Below are 16390 nucleotides of genomic sequence, written 5' to 3'. Positions count from 1 at the left end.
TTTAGTTCCCTGTAGAAGGTTACTTTTCTTTAACTGGTCTGTCAGATCAAGAATAGCTCTGTGCACTCGAATACAGACAATATTGTAATGACAGATGATGATATCAAGATCTTTTCCTAGAATATAGGGATTAACTCACCTCATCAAAATACACACATTCTGTATAGCATAATGCAGTCCTACTTCAGGACAATTACTTAAGCTGCCCAAAGGTGTGCTCTGTGGGGACTATGATGATCCCTAGCTGTCTTCTTACTTCCCCATATTCAGATTTTTAGAATCTTTTTAGATTAATGCATAGATATCATAGCACTGAGCACTTTGAAAAGTCTAAAATAGACTACATTAGCTTAAATTTCTAGGTAGTAAAAAACTCAAGAGGAGAGAAACATAATTAACTTGGAGCCTGGAAAGATTCCCTTGTGGGAAAAACACCCTGAACTAAAAAAGGTAGTTTATACAAAGTAACCTAACAGTGAACATACAAAATCTGGCAGGTTATACAATCTGCAGACTGATGTCTTAGGTTTAAGGTGGAAAGGTTTTGGTTTATTTTCCCTTGAGCATTTGTTCTTAGACTTGTAAAATGTATGTGATTTGGTTTTTTATATTACAATTTAACCATCACAGGTTTTGGTGCTTGGTCTTTTTTTGTCAAAAAAATGAAATAAAAGCTGTTGCTGGAATTGCCTACAGATATTTCTCTACGTTCAAAGAATGATTCTGAAAGCTACGCTAGCACACAGAACACAGTCCTGCTCACTTTGTAACAAAAGCTGAAAGCATCCTGAACATCAGTGGACAGAGAACATAGGAGAGGGAGAAAGCAGAAGTCCATACAGGAAGATCAGGCCCTCGAAAAACCAAACTGATTTTCCCAAATAACTGGCTTTTTTCCTCATAACTCACTTTTTCTTTTCAACTCATTGAAGTTTCTGGGTTGCTTAATTTCTTTCTGCTTCTGCAACAGCCTGTGACAAATGGCAAGTGTGTATACATTTGCCTCAGGATCAAGCTCTTAGACTGATACTCGGCAGCTGTGTGAAAGCTTGTTCCTACAGATGTGTAGGTAGCTGCAGAAAGGTGAATTTAGGTAAAGTTCTGCTCCCTTTTTTCTTAAAGAGCTCTTAAAATCATAGAACTCATTATTTACCTCTTTTTTCTTTTTTTTTAGGTAACATACCAATTTTTCCTATTTGGATTTAATGCAGAAGATACAGCAGAGTCAGGGATAATTCTTCCTTTCCAAAGCATTTGTAATTAAGTGCACTTTCTAATCCAGACAAGAAAATGTCACAACCTGAAATGTATCTTTTTCTAATTATAAACACAATAAAGTCACTGAAGGCACCGAATTATGCTTGGAACAAATAACAGAAGTAAACCCAAGGTCTGAGAAAGCACTTCAGCCAGTGCAGTGTGACCAGTTACATAATTAAGTCTATCACAGGCACCTAGAACTTTACCACAGGTTTTGAAAGAGATTTTTTTACAGTACTTGTTAATATTCTTTTTGTGGTGACATTTATTGCAGCATGAATATAACAACGACAATGTTTTAAGAAGTATTCAACAGATTTTAAAGGAGTTACTAAGAGAACACAGCATGGGTAACATCACCCTATCTAAGTGTTCAGAGCTTGTTATTTTAAAAAAATGAACAGGTGGTTCTTCCTTCTACAACAGGCAATGTCTGTGAGTGGTCCTTCTTCACAATATACTTTAGAAACATCATATTAATTATGCAGTTCTCCAGGGGAAAAACAGTGGTGAAAAGGCAAGCTAAGGTTACTGTTCCCGATGAAATATGCTATGAAGAACAGCCAAATTCCACTGACGTGTTTCATTACTGGCTACCACAATACTGAATCATAGCACAACTAACAACTAACAACTATAATCGCATTCAGAAAGTTTCATTTTAAGGACATGTCAAACATATAATTTGATTAGGGCGTGTGAGTATCTGTACCTGGGCTGCTTGTGGTACATTCTTGCGTATGTGGATCACACAGCATTATGAGCCACTTACCTCCTGGTTGTCAGGAAGCTGCAACATTCCTTCCTATTAGAAAGGAACCTGGGTCATCTTCTAAAATATTTACAGCAGTATACACCTGTTTTAACTTCTAAGCCTTCTAGTTAGACCAATAACATTCATGATGACACTGAGAAACAACACTTATGAATTTTCTAACCTAAAAGAGAATTTGAATTTTCTGGTAATGACACATATCCTACCATTTAAAAACCGAAGCATTGGTATGGCGTGTACAGTTCTGAATAGCTCTATGAAAGCATAAAAAATAACTCAAGAACATCTCTTAGTATTAGGTTGAGTGCAATGAAACTACCCTTTGCTGTATTATGATTCTAGAAAATGCAAACAATGTCATTTAGCATTGCTGGCAGTCCTTTATTATTTCAAGTGAAAAGGAATATAGAGAAAGGAATTTAGAAGAGGGGTGGATAGTGTCAGCAGTAACAACATACGTGATTAGACATTACTATAATTAGCAATGGAATTTGAAGAATTAAAAACCCATCATATTTGCTTTGGTTTTAACTATGCTTTTGAGCCAGCAGCAACTCCATTGATACACTGGGCAGAAAAGATTACCTCAGTCTTTTTAAAAATATAAACCCATTAGAAGGGGAAATGTTGTGACCAAAGGTAAACACTTCAGTACAAAAAGGGCCTTAAAAAAACCTCCAGAAGGCAGTTTAATCCAAATCTGGGATAACTATGGATTAAGAATACATTGAAGTTAGTTTGTGTTCCCCTCCTTTAATGCTACTGTCTCTAGCTAATATGCTTTGGTGATTTTCCCCACCTGATCAACTCTTCTGCTGCAGTTGCTTTTTTTAATTTGTTACATTAATTTGTACATCAAAATTTCTAACAATCTTAAATAGCTTCTTTTATTCTTAGTGTACATATTGATTTCATTCTGAACTGTGATTTCTAAAGGTTATAGGTGTGAGCAAAAAAAAGTGAACAGTGCATGCCAAAGGTGGATCTTTGCTTGTCCCTGCTTTACTTTACCATACTTTTAACAGGAATATACCTGTTACTGGCAGCTACTTTAACTCACAAGAACATTTACTCTATACTTAGGCCATTTTGAATGTCACCAGTGTATTTGGGAATGGCTATGACACCATTGAGGCCTAAATGGATCTAAAACTTGTAATCCAGTAATTAAAAAGTAAGTTAAAGGCAGGTTCACACTCGTAATTTATCCCGGGTGCCTTTGCAGTTTTGCACTGTGTATTTGGTTTAAATAGCCCTCTCTTGCTTACTGCTATATAACATAAAAAGATAAGCAAAAGAGGAAGTGGCTGAGCACAAGCCATGGCACAGCAGTGAAGATGACAGAAAGCACTGCCAAGTGCCTTCTGTACATAAATGCAGATTCATGACATAAATTTTAGATACTAGTAATGTCACTTGCTACTTGCAATAGAAACAGATAAAACTATACAGCTTTTGATTGTGAATTTTTCAGTGTTTCTTGAAATTTCTTCAAGTTTTTGCTACACAGGTAACTTTATATGTGGAGTTACTCATTTCTTCAAGTCAGCAGAAAACTTTATGGCCCACATTAAACTTTGCATTATGCTGTCACTCCTGCCAACATTAGAGGTGACTTTGGTCACCAGTCTTTGATAGAGACACATGTAACTGTTTCCTGTAACAGCAGGGCTCTTTCTGTTTTGCATCTGGATTTACTGCCATTAAGCAGTTACACTGTTTGGGCCCACTGCCAGCTCATCTCTGGTGTTTACCAGGCTATCTTGCAATGTACCTGGGAAAGGACTGCTGTCACTTGTACTCAAACCACTGAACACCCTAAGGGCTGGAAAATCAATACTGAGGAGAGAATCTGACTTCTGACGTACACACTTTCTTGACGATATTTGTCAAAAGGCAACGAAGTGGGGCAGCAGCCCATTTCTCTAGGACTTTCTCCTCTCTTCTGTCAGCCATTTCTTGTGAGCGTCTTGATGACATTATCAGTGGTCTATGCCTCAGCTTACCATTAGGAACACTGATCTATTAAACCAAGGATATCTTGAGATTTAACTAAGGAGGGGTTTGCATAAGATTATGAAAACATTCTATCCAAAGGGAAAGCATGATTTTTTTTCACACCAAACCTGTCAATGTGCACTAGTAGCACGCACAGGGAGCCAAGAAGTTCCTGGATCTCTAGCCACGCAGAGGTAACGGTCACAGATGACACACATGCCTCTTTCACATCTGGTAACTCTAGGTCTGCAGGACAAGGTTACTCACTAAAAATAATGCTGTCTCAGGAGCAGATTCCACGCAAGTCAGAACATGTCACAGCAGTGTATCTTTGCGGTGAGACCAAATGCAACAGCCCACAGACAAGGGCACTCTAGCTTCGCTTTAAGACTTTTCTGTCTGCGCTGCACCGCGGGGCCCCACATCACTGTCCTGTCCCTTCCCCGCACAGCAGCGGCGCGACACGGTGCATCCTGTCTCCTGTGGGCACCACTGGTGTGGGCAGTCCAGGAACAGCATTCAAGCTGCACCACACCAATGAATGTGTACATTTACTTTGCCTTTTTTGCCTCTCTCTTCCTTACCCCTCCAGCAGTATTAAGTCTCTTCTCTGGCATTTGCAGCTTTTTTTGCCATTAACAGCCACGACTAACGCAGTTCCACCACTAATTAAAACGCTGATGAAGCAAAGTACGGCAGGGTCAGGGATGTGGAGGGTGCGGGTGTGTGTGTGACAGGGCAGCAGGTTGCCACAGCCGTCACAGCGTGAGGAGCGCAGACGCCTGGGAAGGGACCGTGAGGTGGAGCTGCGGTGGCCGGTGCTGCGGTGGCCGGGGCCCGTCAGGCCCGAACCCGGCGCGCGCCCGTCCCCTCAGGCCGCGGCGGGGCGCGCGCGGGGCAGGCCGGGAGGCTGCTGGCGCGAGGCACGCCGGGACACGCGCCCTTCGCCTCAGCCTCCCAAGATGGCGGGCGGCGGCTGTCCCCGCCCCCGCCGCGCACATGCGCAGTGCCGCGGCGGGCCGCGCCGCTCCCTCCCTCCCTCCCGGCGGCCGGGGCGCTACTGACAGACCGCGGAGCGGAGCGGAGCGAGCGCCGAGAGCCTCCGGGACCCCCCGGACCCCCCCACCTTCCGCGCCCCGTCTCGCCGCAGCGGTGAATGGGAGAGGCGGGCGGCGCCGGCCTCACGGAGCAGAGCGAAGCGGCGGCGGTCGCGGCGGCTCGGGTAAGGCCGGGGCCGCGCCTCCGCCTCCCCTCCCTGCTCCTTCTCTGCTCTGCCTCCCTGCCCCCGGCCACCGTCGCCCCTCGCGGGAGGCTATCCGGCCGGTGGCGGGGCCTGGCGGGCCGTGCGGCCGGCGAGGCTCCCCTCTCCTACCCCCCTCCTCTCCTGCTCCCCGCCCTCCGCTCCCGCTCCTGCCCCCTCCCTCCTTCTCTCCAGCTCGCTCTCAAAATGGCGGCCGCGCCCGTTGGTGAGGAGGGAGCCGGGGAGGAGGCGGGGGAGGCAGAGCGACGGGGCGGGAGGGACGGAGGCGACGCGGGGGATGGTCCTCGCGTCCCGGCGGAGTGGGGTGGGGGCCGCCGGGCGCCGTTCCCTCACCTCTTCACTGACCCTTCCCGGGCTTCGGCGCCGTCTTCGCAGCCGGTGACTTAGCAGGAAAAGAGGGCGCGGGGGAGGAGTGGGCCACACAAGGGAGCGGCGTGGGTTGAGGGGAGAGGACAGGAGCTCCTGCCGTGAGCTCCGGCTCTCCCGGCCTTCGTGTCCTCCCCGCCTCCAGGCCGCTTCATGTCTCCTGGTGACTTAGCAAGATACCGGGAGGCGGCGATGGGCCAGGCGGGGATAATAATTTTAAAAATGGTCTGAGGCGAGAAGGCCGGGGTGTGTGTGCCAGAGGAAAGACCGAGCATCCCTTCCCCGAATTCCTCCGGGAGGGTCTCCTGCTCTCTCGCTCCCCGTCCTCTCCGAGGGCAAGGCAAACGTTTGTCAGGAGGTGGCCCAGATCTCCGGAGTCGGCCGCAGCACAGAAAACAAAACCAGAACTGATAATGCAAGGGAAAGGAGCAGCTGTGATTTTAAGAAACTGTTTCACATCCACTCTGTTTTCCTGCAGTGATCTAACAGGGAGAGCATTGGTAGGAGGTGGCTCAGACCTTCAGAACCAGCTGCAGTAAAAACGGGAGAGGGAGGTGTAATCTCTCCTTCTTGGGGTCATATCACTGCCTGGTTGCCTACAGACTTTCCTCCAAAACCTTTTAATAGCAGACGAGATTGCTAAAACAATCTGTTTGTTGCTGCTCTTGAGTTTTTGTGTCGGCAGGAGGTTATACGGAGGCAGGGTTTTTGGTGGAAGTTGGGGGGTGGGAGTGGTGCCTCCCTTAAAAAGTTTAGGGTTTACTCGGTTTTGTGGGTATGAGATTTTTTTGTTGTTGTTTAAGGTGGATGCAATTAAACTTGACCTTTATTACCAATAATAATGTGACACCTTCCCTTTCTTTGCCATAGTGTCACTGGTAAAATTTCCTTGCTGATGGTGCTGCAGCAGAGGGCTTGGTTGTTGCAGGTCAAGTCAATTCGTAATGAATTACCTAACCAGGAGATGGTGGAAGGTTAATCTAACCTATATTAAAAATCTTTAATAAACACTATTTTATGGTAAATAAATATTTGGACACGTTGACCTGTCTAAATTATGTATTTGTGTGGAGATTTTTAAGTGTGCCTTCCTATGACAGTATTGTTTATAGTATTATGAGATGGGGGTTAAAGAACCTACATTCGGTGGTGATCATTTTGTAGATGATTGTGCAGCATTCGGCTGGCTTTCGGAACAGGGAGGGTCTGCTGTCAAAATGTTACTTGCCCTTAGAATCGTTTTGTTAAATAGGAAAATTACATTAGGGAGCTAAACAAAGAAACTATTTTTAAACAGAAAGATTTGTTGCAAATTTCTAGCTTGTTGTTAGGGATCTCATTTTTGTGTGTTTCTTTTGATATTGCCATGTTTATGAATGCTATGTGCAGCCATTGAGCAGAGAAGAGACTGGGTGGAGTAAGGAGGCAAAGCTGCGAAATGGCTAGATTACCCTTTCATAGCTTGCTTTTTTTTCTCCCTTTGCTGGGGTGGAGGAATACTAATTGCCGTAACAATGAAGTCTCTTCTTTAAGGAATAATCTAATGGTACAGGGACCTTCTGAAATGAAACAGATCTCGCATTCTGTTTTGAAGCTTATTTTTCTGCAGGGTGGATCTTGATTTGTCTGACAGTGAGAAGTGACCAGTCACTGTTGCAAAGCCAGATTTTTTTTTTTTGTGCCTGAGAACCATTTCGATTTATGGACTTAGATATTCACTTGTTGAATTTATTTTATTTACACTTTAGATAAGAATTATAATTTTTGTGCAGGTATTATTCACACCAGACTCTCTGAAATATAGAGAACCCCCTGTATTGTTGCTTAGTGCTCTTATTTGTTCATGTAACTTCGTGGTCAGACAGGGTTATGGCTGGGCACACAAGAAAAGACGATTGCTGCTTTTTCTGATGACCCTGGTAGAATAACTCGCATTAGTACATGGACTTTATTGTATTACCTTTTTTCCTGTGCTGAGTTCATGTGAAATAACATCTCAAGATTTTGGAAGCTCTTTTGAACAATATGGCTTTGTAAGGGCATTACTGTACCACTTGGGTAGTGCTGCATCATGGGGGTAGTACTGATGCTTAGACTTAAAGTTGTGTAGGAAAGGCATTAGAACAAAGGATTTGGAGAATACAGTAGGGATCAGATGAAGTACCCAGGAAGGGCTGCTTGTAGAAGTGCTCTCCCATTCCGGATGTGGCTCATGGTGTTCCCACCTGAATTCAGTGTCAATCGGAGCAAGTACAACACTGAACATGGATGATTCCGAAGCAGGTTGAAGTTTTTATTTTTCTTGGGTCTGCCTCAGTGCTGGAGTCTAGTTTTTGATGGCAGCAGCTGGAGATGAGACTTTTTTGGTTTAATTCAACAAAAATTAAAGGGTGGAGGCTTTTTTTATAAGATGTAATTAATTTATTTAGAGTAGATGTTACAGGATTCACTGTTCACTAAATGCTTGTGCCAAAAAAATGTGTCTGGGCTGAGAGCAGTGAAGAATTCAATAAAACACTTACTTCCTTACAACTTTGGTTATTTTTTTTTTTCCTGGAGATGATGGCAGTTACTTTCTGTACAGGGGTAACTCTAATTTCTGTTTGACAAAAGAAAAAGGCATTAATACTTGCCTTTATGACTGTAAGGTCTGTATTGCACATAGTGCTGACTCTTCTGCCTGTTTCTATGCTTCACCCAGCCTCAAGTGCTTGGTTGGTATTCTTTATCTGCTCTCAACTTTTTTGTCTTATCAAATTCACTGTCAATGGGACAGCATCTGTTGACTGTCTTGCCCAACACTCCAGCTTTGTCTTTCTTCAAGAACTCTATAACCAACTCCCATTGGTGCTAATTAGAATGTGTTCATACTTTCTTGCAAAATATTCCAGGCAAACAATATCTGGAAAACCGCTGCCTCTCCATAGCTCAGAAATATACTGTGCATGTTTGTTATGGAGTATTGACAACCCTCTGTAGCTGCTTCTGATATTCATGAACTAGAGTGGTTGGAATTACTGTAGTGTGAAGGGGAGATGCTTTTGAATAGTTTTGTTTCAGTCAGCTTTACCCTACTTTTGTCAAATTCAGGCCCATTTTCTAAACTAAAGGCCAAGACTGTGGGAGGGCTGCCGAAATGTCGTGTGAAGTGGGCACTGAAATACTTGTCAGCCTGAAAATAAGAACTACTTAGGCCTAAATTTAGGAAATCAATAGGTCAATAAAATCAATAATTAGTATTAATAAATGATCTTTTCAGGTTTCATATAGGATGTGGAAGAGTTTCCAGCCTATAACATGTAATTTGTGATAGCTATTGTAGATGTTTTCTAAGTATCAGAGCCACATGTATTATTCAAAATGGTTTTGTGTTTCCTCTGTGAGGTTTATTATAGATAAATTGTAAGTTATGTATTGTCTATACATGCAGGTTTATTAATGAAGTTACAGCTGTTCTCCTCTTTCTCCTTTTCATAAGAGCTTAAATATCATTGGCAGAACAACCCATCTACTAAATATGTATTCAGTTGTTTAAGCGTTCCCTGGGTTGAATGACTTTCTTTGGAGCTACGTTATTACCTGGCACAAGTGAAGTGGGGCTCCTAATGTGGTTTTTGGGTGTTGTGAGCGCAGGTGTTTATTAATGGGTGATGATGCTTTGCCTTTTGATCTGGCTAGCACAGTAGGTTACACCTCCATTTAAGTTTTTAAAAATGGGCATTTACACTAAGACATAATCCTGACCTGTTTAAAACTAGTTTTCAAATGCACAAAGTAATTTCTTCAGCATTCTTACTAAAGATGCTGCCCAAGTTAGGAGCACGCACATGGTCATCTGCAGGGGAGGCTTGTGCCATTACTGAAAATGCAGTGGGATGATTTGAGCTGTAGCTGTGTTGTCAACTTTGTTGTGGTGTCCTTTGCCTAGGTTGAGTTAAATGTCTGTTTTTCTTGTATTACAGTCATACAACAATACTTTTCCTCATTCCTACCATGTCTTGAGACCTGCTGATGGGTATTACATATTAGAAACATTTCAAAGAACCTCGATTTTTATCTGATGAATAATTTTGGTCTAGTTTTAACCTAGTGAACTTGCTAAGTACTGCAGATTAGCTTCAACAAATGTATATATCTAACTTACATTGTACATTCATTGTTTAAAGAAAGACCTTTTCTTCTTAGTACTCACTGAGACAGGGCTTGAATGAGGCCTTGCTTGTCTCATTTAGCCTGTTTAAAATATCATTCTTTCTTTTTTGCTGTGTTTAATATCATGCCTTCTCATTAGGGGGTTAGGTAAGTGTGACTTAGGCTATCTTTCTTTTAGTTCATTATCATGGACATCACCTATCATACCACTTTGTGCTGGCACATACTGTTACGGAAATTACAAAGAAAAATGTTACTTACAAAATACGTGTATGCTGTGATCCATATCATCAGTACTATAAACATACAGTCCTCTTCAAAGCAAATCATGTGTGCACAATATTGTCATACTAAGCAGTATCAGTAGCACTCATGCATGCATAACTCCATAAAAACTCCTAACGTTTATGAATTCAAAGTACTTGTTAGTTGATACTTTTAGAAATACTCCAGCCCATTCCTCCTTACTGGTACTGCGTCTGAGAAAGCCCTGTCTGCTTGTAGACTTCTGGATGAGGATTGTGATTAAATCAATGTCATAAATACATCTTTGTGATTCTGATTCCATTGACTGTGGAAGGCTTACCTGGTATTTTTAATCAGTATCTAGTTGCTGCAGCTCTGGAAAAGTATTTCCAGTTACGGGACAATCCATTGTGGTTGAGGCTTGTAGGTGGTGCTGCAGCAAATGTCTGTCCTGTAATTTTCTTAGATCCATTGTTAAATAGGTCCCTGTCAAGTGAGATCTTAGCTTGGTGTTTCTGAAGCTCCTCTTGCTCTCCAGTGCTTGTTGGTGAGTCAACTGGCATACCACCTCCTTTGAGGTAAGGCTAAAAGTAACAGGTTTTATGACATGATGTCCTACTAGTTTACATCTGAGATAGTACAGTGACCTTTATTGTTGGGATTATTTATACCTTCTCTCTTGTATTCATGTTAATTTTTCCTATTGTGCTCCACAAATCTTAAGTTCTTTTTGGTTTAATGAGACAAGTTTTTCCCCCCACCCCCTCCTGCAGCTTGCCTCTCACTCTCTTTTCTGCATGAAGGTAGCTTAATGCTAAAGCAAAGGTGTTAGGCTTATCCTTCTTTAAGACCAGAGGAAAATCAGTTAGAAACATCTAGTCTGCTTACCTGTAGATTTTTTTTTTTTTCCCTTCTGTGAGGAAACAATGTTGGCAGTTTGTCTTGTGATTGGTTCACCTGGGATTTTTTAAGGGAAGAAAAAGATTGTATAAACGATTAGTTTTATTGAAATGCTAGTGTCTTTATAAGCTGTTAAGGAGAAGTCGTTAATGTGAGTGTGTATATGTATTTTTAAACAGATGGTGTCTATTAAGTCAGTAATGATAGAAGTTTTTGGTTCTCACTCAACTGGATTTGTAGGCCACAAGCACGCACTAGATTGGAGGAAGCTTAACAGAGGAGCTCTGACCCTAGTATTCATCCACAGCAGACAGTGAGGTTGGGGTTGAATTTCAAACATCCATGCCATTTCTGTAATAAAATCTTGTGAATAGCTAATGCTGTTCCAACAAACTTGGCTTTTATCTTTTTCATGGTTTTGACACACTAATAAGGCTGGGATGAGTACCACAGCGTATCCCAGTCACAAATTTATACATCAACAAAATGAGAAGTGAGAGGGTTGTGAATAACGTGGCCTGCTGCCTAGCTTCTGGTCTTGGCCCTATTTTGTGTTATCTAACATTGCTTCTTGGAAAGGTGTTTTCCACTCCAGAAGTAAAGGAAGTAGTTCTGCATTTGTCTTCTGCTCTCTTGGCTGAGATGAGGGACCCTCCTCCAGGGACAGCAGGGGAGTTGCTTCATGTGCAAATAGATGGGAAGTGAAGGGACTCTGGTAAAGCTGTGAAGAGAGAGACAGGTGTTTCTTAGGGATTGGTTCCCCCTATTTCAGATCCGCTTTATAGCCAATAGTGTAGTAGGTGAAGATATAAGAAAGATGAGACATCTTCTGCTGGAACCCTGATTTCATTACTTTTGATATCAGTGTCATGAAAGATTAAACAGTTTCCTGTAATGGGATGAGGTGTATATATGGCTATAATGATGCTTGGGTTTTGGTTGGTGGGGTTTTTTTTCCCCTATTTATTTGTCAAGTGAAGCCATTTTTGGTCAACAAACCTTGAAAATTGCTAAAGGACTAACAATGTTCATATGATTTAAGGAGTGGAATTTCTATTGGAATTTTTCTTTAGATTTCTTTATGGTTTTGACCTCCTATTTGTCAAGCTTGTAATTCAGGTGTTCCTTCAGGTTCCCTTCCAAATGTTTTTTGCATCTAAATGTAATCAATTCCTGCTAATTGTTAACATCATATTTCCAATATAACAGGCATATATACCCCTGTGACCTCCCTTACAGTTGGACTACCTAATTTTTCAAGCCAGAGAAGTAGACAGAAGGGTGAGGAAGCAAAAAGACAGAAGGTCGAATCTACCTCATGAGTGATGACCAGCTGCAAGAAACTAGTCTGAGTACATATACTCTTCTCTTGGTGGCTAAGAGAAAGTAGCTTAAATACAGGATAGGTAGGATTGCTAGCACAAGAAATGGATTTATTGTTTGACCTAGGAAAAATTGTTTTGAAAAGTATGTTGCTGAAGTAATCCAAATAAACAATGGAGTGTATTGCTCGTTTCTATGAACAAGTTTAGAGTAGCAGCTTGGTATATTTTAGCCCACTGTAACAGTAACCTTTCTCTTCCCTTCCCCCTCAGTCCCATTCTTTTATCCCCACATCCCTAGCTTCACTAATCCATCTCTGACCAAAAAGTTATTCAGCTTTCTAGTGAAGTTCAGTGAAAACCCAGTGGGGGTTAATATGAATTTAAAACTAATTTTTTTACATAATTCCTTGCTACCATTTCACTGTCACAGCATACTGAACAGCAGTATAAAGATTTCCATATCTAAAACTTCCCCACACATTTCTACTGCAGCTTGCTTTTTTCCCAGGTTGTTCATTTACTGATACTGAAACTAACCTAAAGTTACACAGAACTGAACAGGCAGGCTAGAAGAAGAATGTTTTCACTTGTTTTATACAAAAGTCTATATTTAGTATACAAATTTGAGCTCTGACCTGGAAGAAGCTTAAAGGCACTGGAATTTACATGTAGTGACTGGGTACTTGAGATGTTTCTCCTCAGAGTTAATTGTGCCATGACTTTTATCAGCATTGCAAAACTAAAGTAGCAAAGCATAAATGTTAAAATTGAATTAATTTGAAGACTGCTTTTCACAAAAAGATTTTTTTTTCCTGGTGAATTGGGTATGAATGTATTGAAAAGTCATATAATACTGATGCCTGGGAGCCAAAATGTCTGTTGTCTTATAGCCCTAGAGGTAGGCAGTGGCTTCCAGTGATCTGTTACTTGAAATAATACAGGAAAGTGGAGGGGCTTATAAGTTTATTTCAAAATGCACTTTGCTAAATAGGACTGAAATTATTTATTTAGGGAATATACAGTTAACTTGCACCCCATTTATGGTATCTTCATGATGTTTCTTAGCTTTGTTTCACAGATACATTACAAGACTTTGGAACATAGGCATTTACCCGATCTGATATAGATTATATTTCCCCATGGGTTTATTGTTGAATTATTTTCAGAAGTAAACTAAACTATCAGTTTTTTTAGCCGAGTCCATTCAATTAACCTCTAAAAGTAGGTGAAATGGATAAGAAAACAGAGGATTTTTTTTGGTTTTTTTTTAATCTTAAAAAGATTTGCTTTGGTAAACCTTTAACTAAACTGAAGTGGAAAATATTTTTGGTAACTTGTTGCAAAATGTGAACAAACACTGCACAAAATGCTATATTGTGTGTAATACTGTGTTGATATATTTGGCGAAGCATTTCTGTTTAAGACCTACGGCATTTTAAGACTTAATTGCAGAATAACAGGCTTAGTAAACGTGAATTAAAAATAAGGCTGAGTTGTAAGTCAGATCAGATTTGCTTTTTGTTTTGTTTTTCCGGAACAAGATAGTTGTTGGAGCTCTTTGTTCCATAATCCTTCAGTTAACTTTGCTGATGTAGGCTCAAAAGTGTAAAAAAGAATAGCCTAGCCCATAAATGAGTAGCTTTCTTGTACTCCACTCATCCCTGCATGCATTTTCTAGGATAAGGTGTTTGCACCACATGGTAGGAGGAACTGCGTGGCTGTTCTCTTGTGATGATGCTGTGTATGTGCCTTTCTGCTGTAGTTAAGTCTAAGAGAAAGTGGGGAAAAGGAACTGAACATTTTATTTTCTTACTGTTTTTCTTTTTTTGTCAACAGATGGAAATGGATTCCTAAGAAACCTTTTCATGTCATAATAGTTATGCCCAAGAAATATGCTTATTACTTCACTTTTAACTAGATTTATATTTAAATGGAAGCTTCTATGGAATCTGTTTCTAGAGTGCCTTTGTGGGAAGAGTTGTCCCATTCTGTGGCTTGAGTTTTATAAAGCAGCTTTTTGCTTACTGGATTTAAAACAAAATCAGACCATTAAAAGTTCGACTAGTATAAAAGGAAGTGTTCAGATGTACTTGTCTATATACAATGTGTATGCATATAGCTAAATGCTAGAAGTTAGCAATATAATCTGGAGATACATGGCAGTACTGTCTATACTCTCATAAAAAGGACTGTAGCCCTTATTTCTTGTAAATACAAGTAAACACCTTAAGTATTCCTGTTAATATGTTACAAAACAAGATACACTGTTGAAAAACTTTGTCTTAATCTAATGTGCCAGGCATGTAGCAAGAGATGGTGTAACAAGAGTTTCTACTTTGTTAATGCTTAAATGAATTGTCTAAACTTTTAGAATTAAGGAATTTGTTTCTGATTATGTCAATTCAGTTAGTCTTTTTGGTAGCTCTGTTCTCTGCTACGACTTCATAAGTGACTTGCTTTTGCACTGGGATTAAAACATTACCTGGAGAGAGAAGGCAAACTGAACTGGGATTTCAGGTACATTAACAAAATTTGAAGAAAACATACAGAGTTTTCTTTTAGGTAAAACATTTCTTAAGAACAGTAGGAGGTGTTAGAGAAACCATTTGAAAGTTGGTAGCATGGAGCTGGACACTCAAGACGATCTTGAGCTTTACATAGGTTGCCGGAATTTGAAATGTTTGCAAAATAACATTTAAGTTTAAGCTAAATGTGAGCAATCTAAACCTCTGTAATTGATTTCATAATGTGAACATAACTGTGTTCCTTGTGCTCGAAGTCTTGTATGCCTTTTTAACACCCAAGTACTCGGTGTTAGACTTGCCTAAACTGAATATGGTTTCAGATTTTGTGTCCTTCAAAGAAACATTCTTGTAGAGTATCTTTATTTCATGATAATACATAGAAAGCAAATGATCTTGTGGTCAAGTTCATTAAGATACTAGGATTCTGGAAAAAAAACCCAAATTTACTGTTCTTAAACAGGGCAAAGCTCTTTGATAAGCTTTCAGAGTTGAATGGTCTTGATCTGTTATGTACCTACTAATACATTTACTCTAATTTATGCCATCTATCTCTTCTAAATTTGGATATAATGAGCTACATTTAATTTGTTTCGTGTATGTAGCTTGTGTTTTTGTGGGGAAGACTGTTTATGGAGCCTAAGGAACGGTCATTAAAACTGCAGAAATGTAATTAATTTATTTTTACCTTCCTGGAGGAGCTCAGAACATGTATTCCGAGATCTACAGCAACAGATTGGTCAGCAGAGGTTGTTAGACTGCTAGACATCAGCAGGATGAACCAGGGTTGGTGCTGATGCTGATGTTTCCTGGGGTGTAAGTTGTTTCAAATAAAATATGCAGTAGTTTAACTTGCTAAACTGCACTTTAGATGGATCATATCTCAATTGGTAGTGAAGTTCATTGTAGCTTTTTTCTGAAGAGCAGGAATGGGTATTGTTGGTCAGTTGAGCTATTTCAGTAATTTGTTTCTGGTGTCAATCCCTAAGCAATATTTGTGACACACTTGATGGGGATGAAGGAAAGACAATGGAGAACCTTGGAACTGATCTTGCAGATAAAATACTGAGAAAGATATGGTTGATGGCAGTGGCAGAGTTTGATAAGATGTGTTTATGAAAATGCTTTGATTTGAAAGGGCTTCATAAGAGCTTAATGTGAAACACCCTGTTGATGACAATGTTAGCAGAGAAGTTAAAGAGCTTGGTTGTTTGTGCTTACCAGCTGCTAGCACACAAGTGTGGTTCCTTCCAGTGGTGTGATTCCCATGGATGGCTTAAAGGACAAAAGCCCTCACTCTTCCAGGAATGTGAAATCCCTGACTGCACCAATACCTTGCAGGGACTAGTGTAGCATCTTGCTGAAGATATGATTTATATCATGAGTTAATAACTAGCAGCTAATGGTTTCTTTGACCTCCATATTTATAGCTTCAATTTGTCACAGTACGGTGTATATGTTACTTTGAAAGAGTTGAATGGTATGCTACCACATACAGATAAAACCTGTTTTAATATTTGCAGAAAATAACATCTAAATGTCACCTGAAGCAAGTAAAAACACCGTCATAGAAATATCTATGAGC

At 40.6% G+C, this 16390-nt stretch overlaps 1 protein-coding gene across 2 annotated transcripts in view; it reads left to right on the top strand.

The window, feature by feature from the left end:
* Positions 1 to 5051: 5051 nt before the first annotated feature.
* The window catches only part of PAFAH1B1 (platelet activating factor acetylhydrolase 1b regulatory subunit 1), a 29443-nt gene continuing 18104 nt past the window's right edge, over positions 5052 to 16390 (top strand). The window contains exon 1 of one of the 2 annotated variants that reach the window (XM_062012119.1): positions 5052 to 5255. The gene's annotated coding sequence lies outside the window, so the exon portion shown is untranslated. Of the gene's footprint in view, positions 5256 to 5342; positions 5500 to 16390 lie in introns of those variants that run through there. The other variant, XM_062012121.1, reaches the window with a different exon arrangement.

The sequence above is a fragment of the Colius striatus genome, chromosome 20, assembly GCF_028858725.1.
Source record: "Colius striatus isolate bColStr4 chromosome 20, bColStr4.1.hap1, whole genome shotgun sequence".
NCBI classification, from domain to species: Eukaryota; Metazoa; Chordata; class Aves; order Coliiformes; family Coliidae; genus Colius; species Colius striatus.
This window is presented reverse-complemented; position numbering and strand designations above follow the sequence as displayed.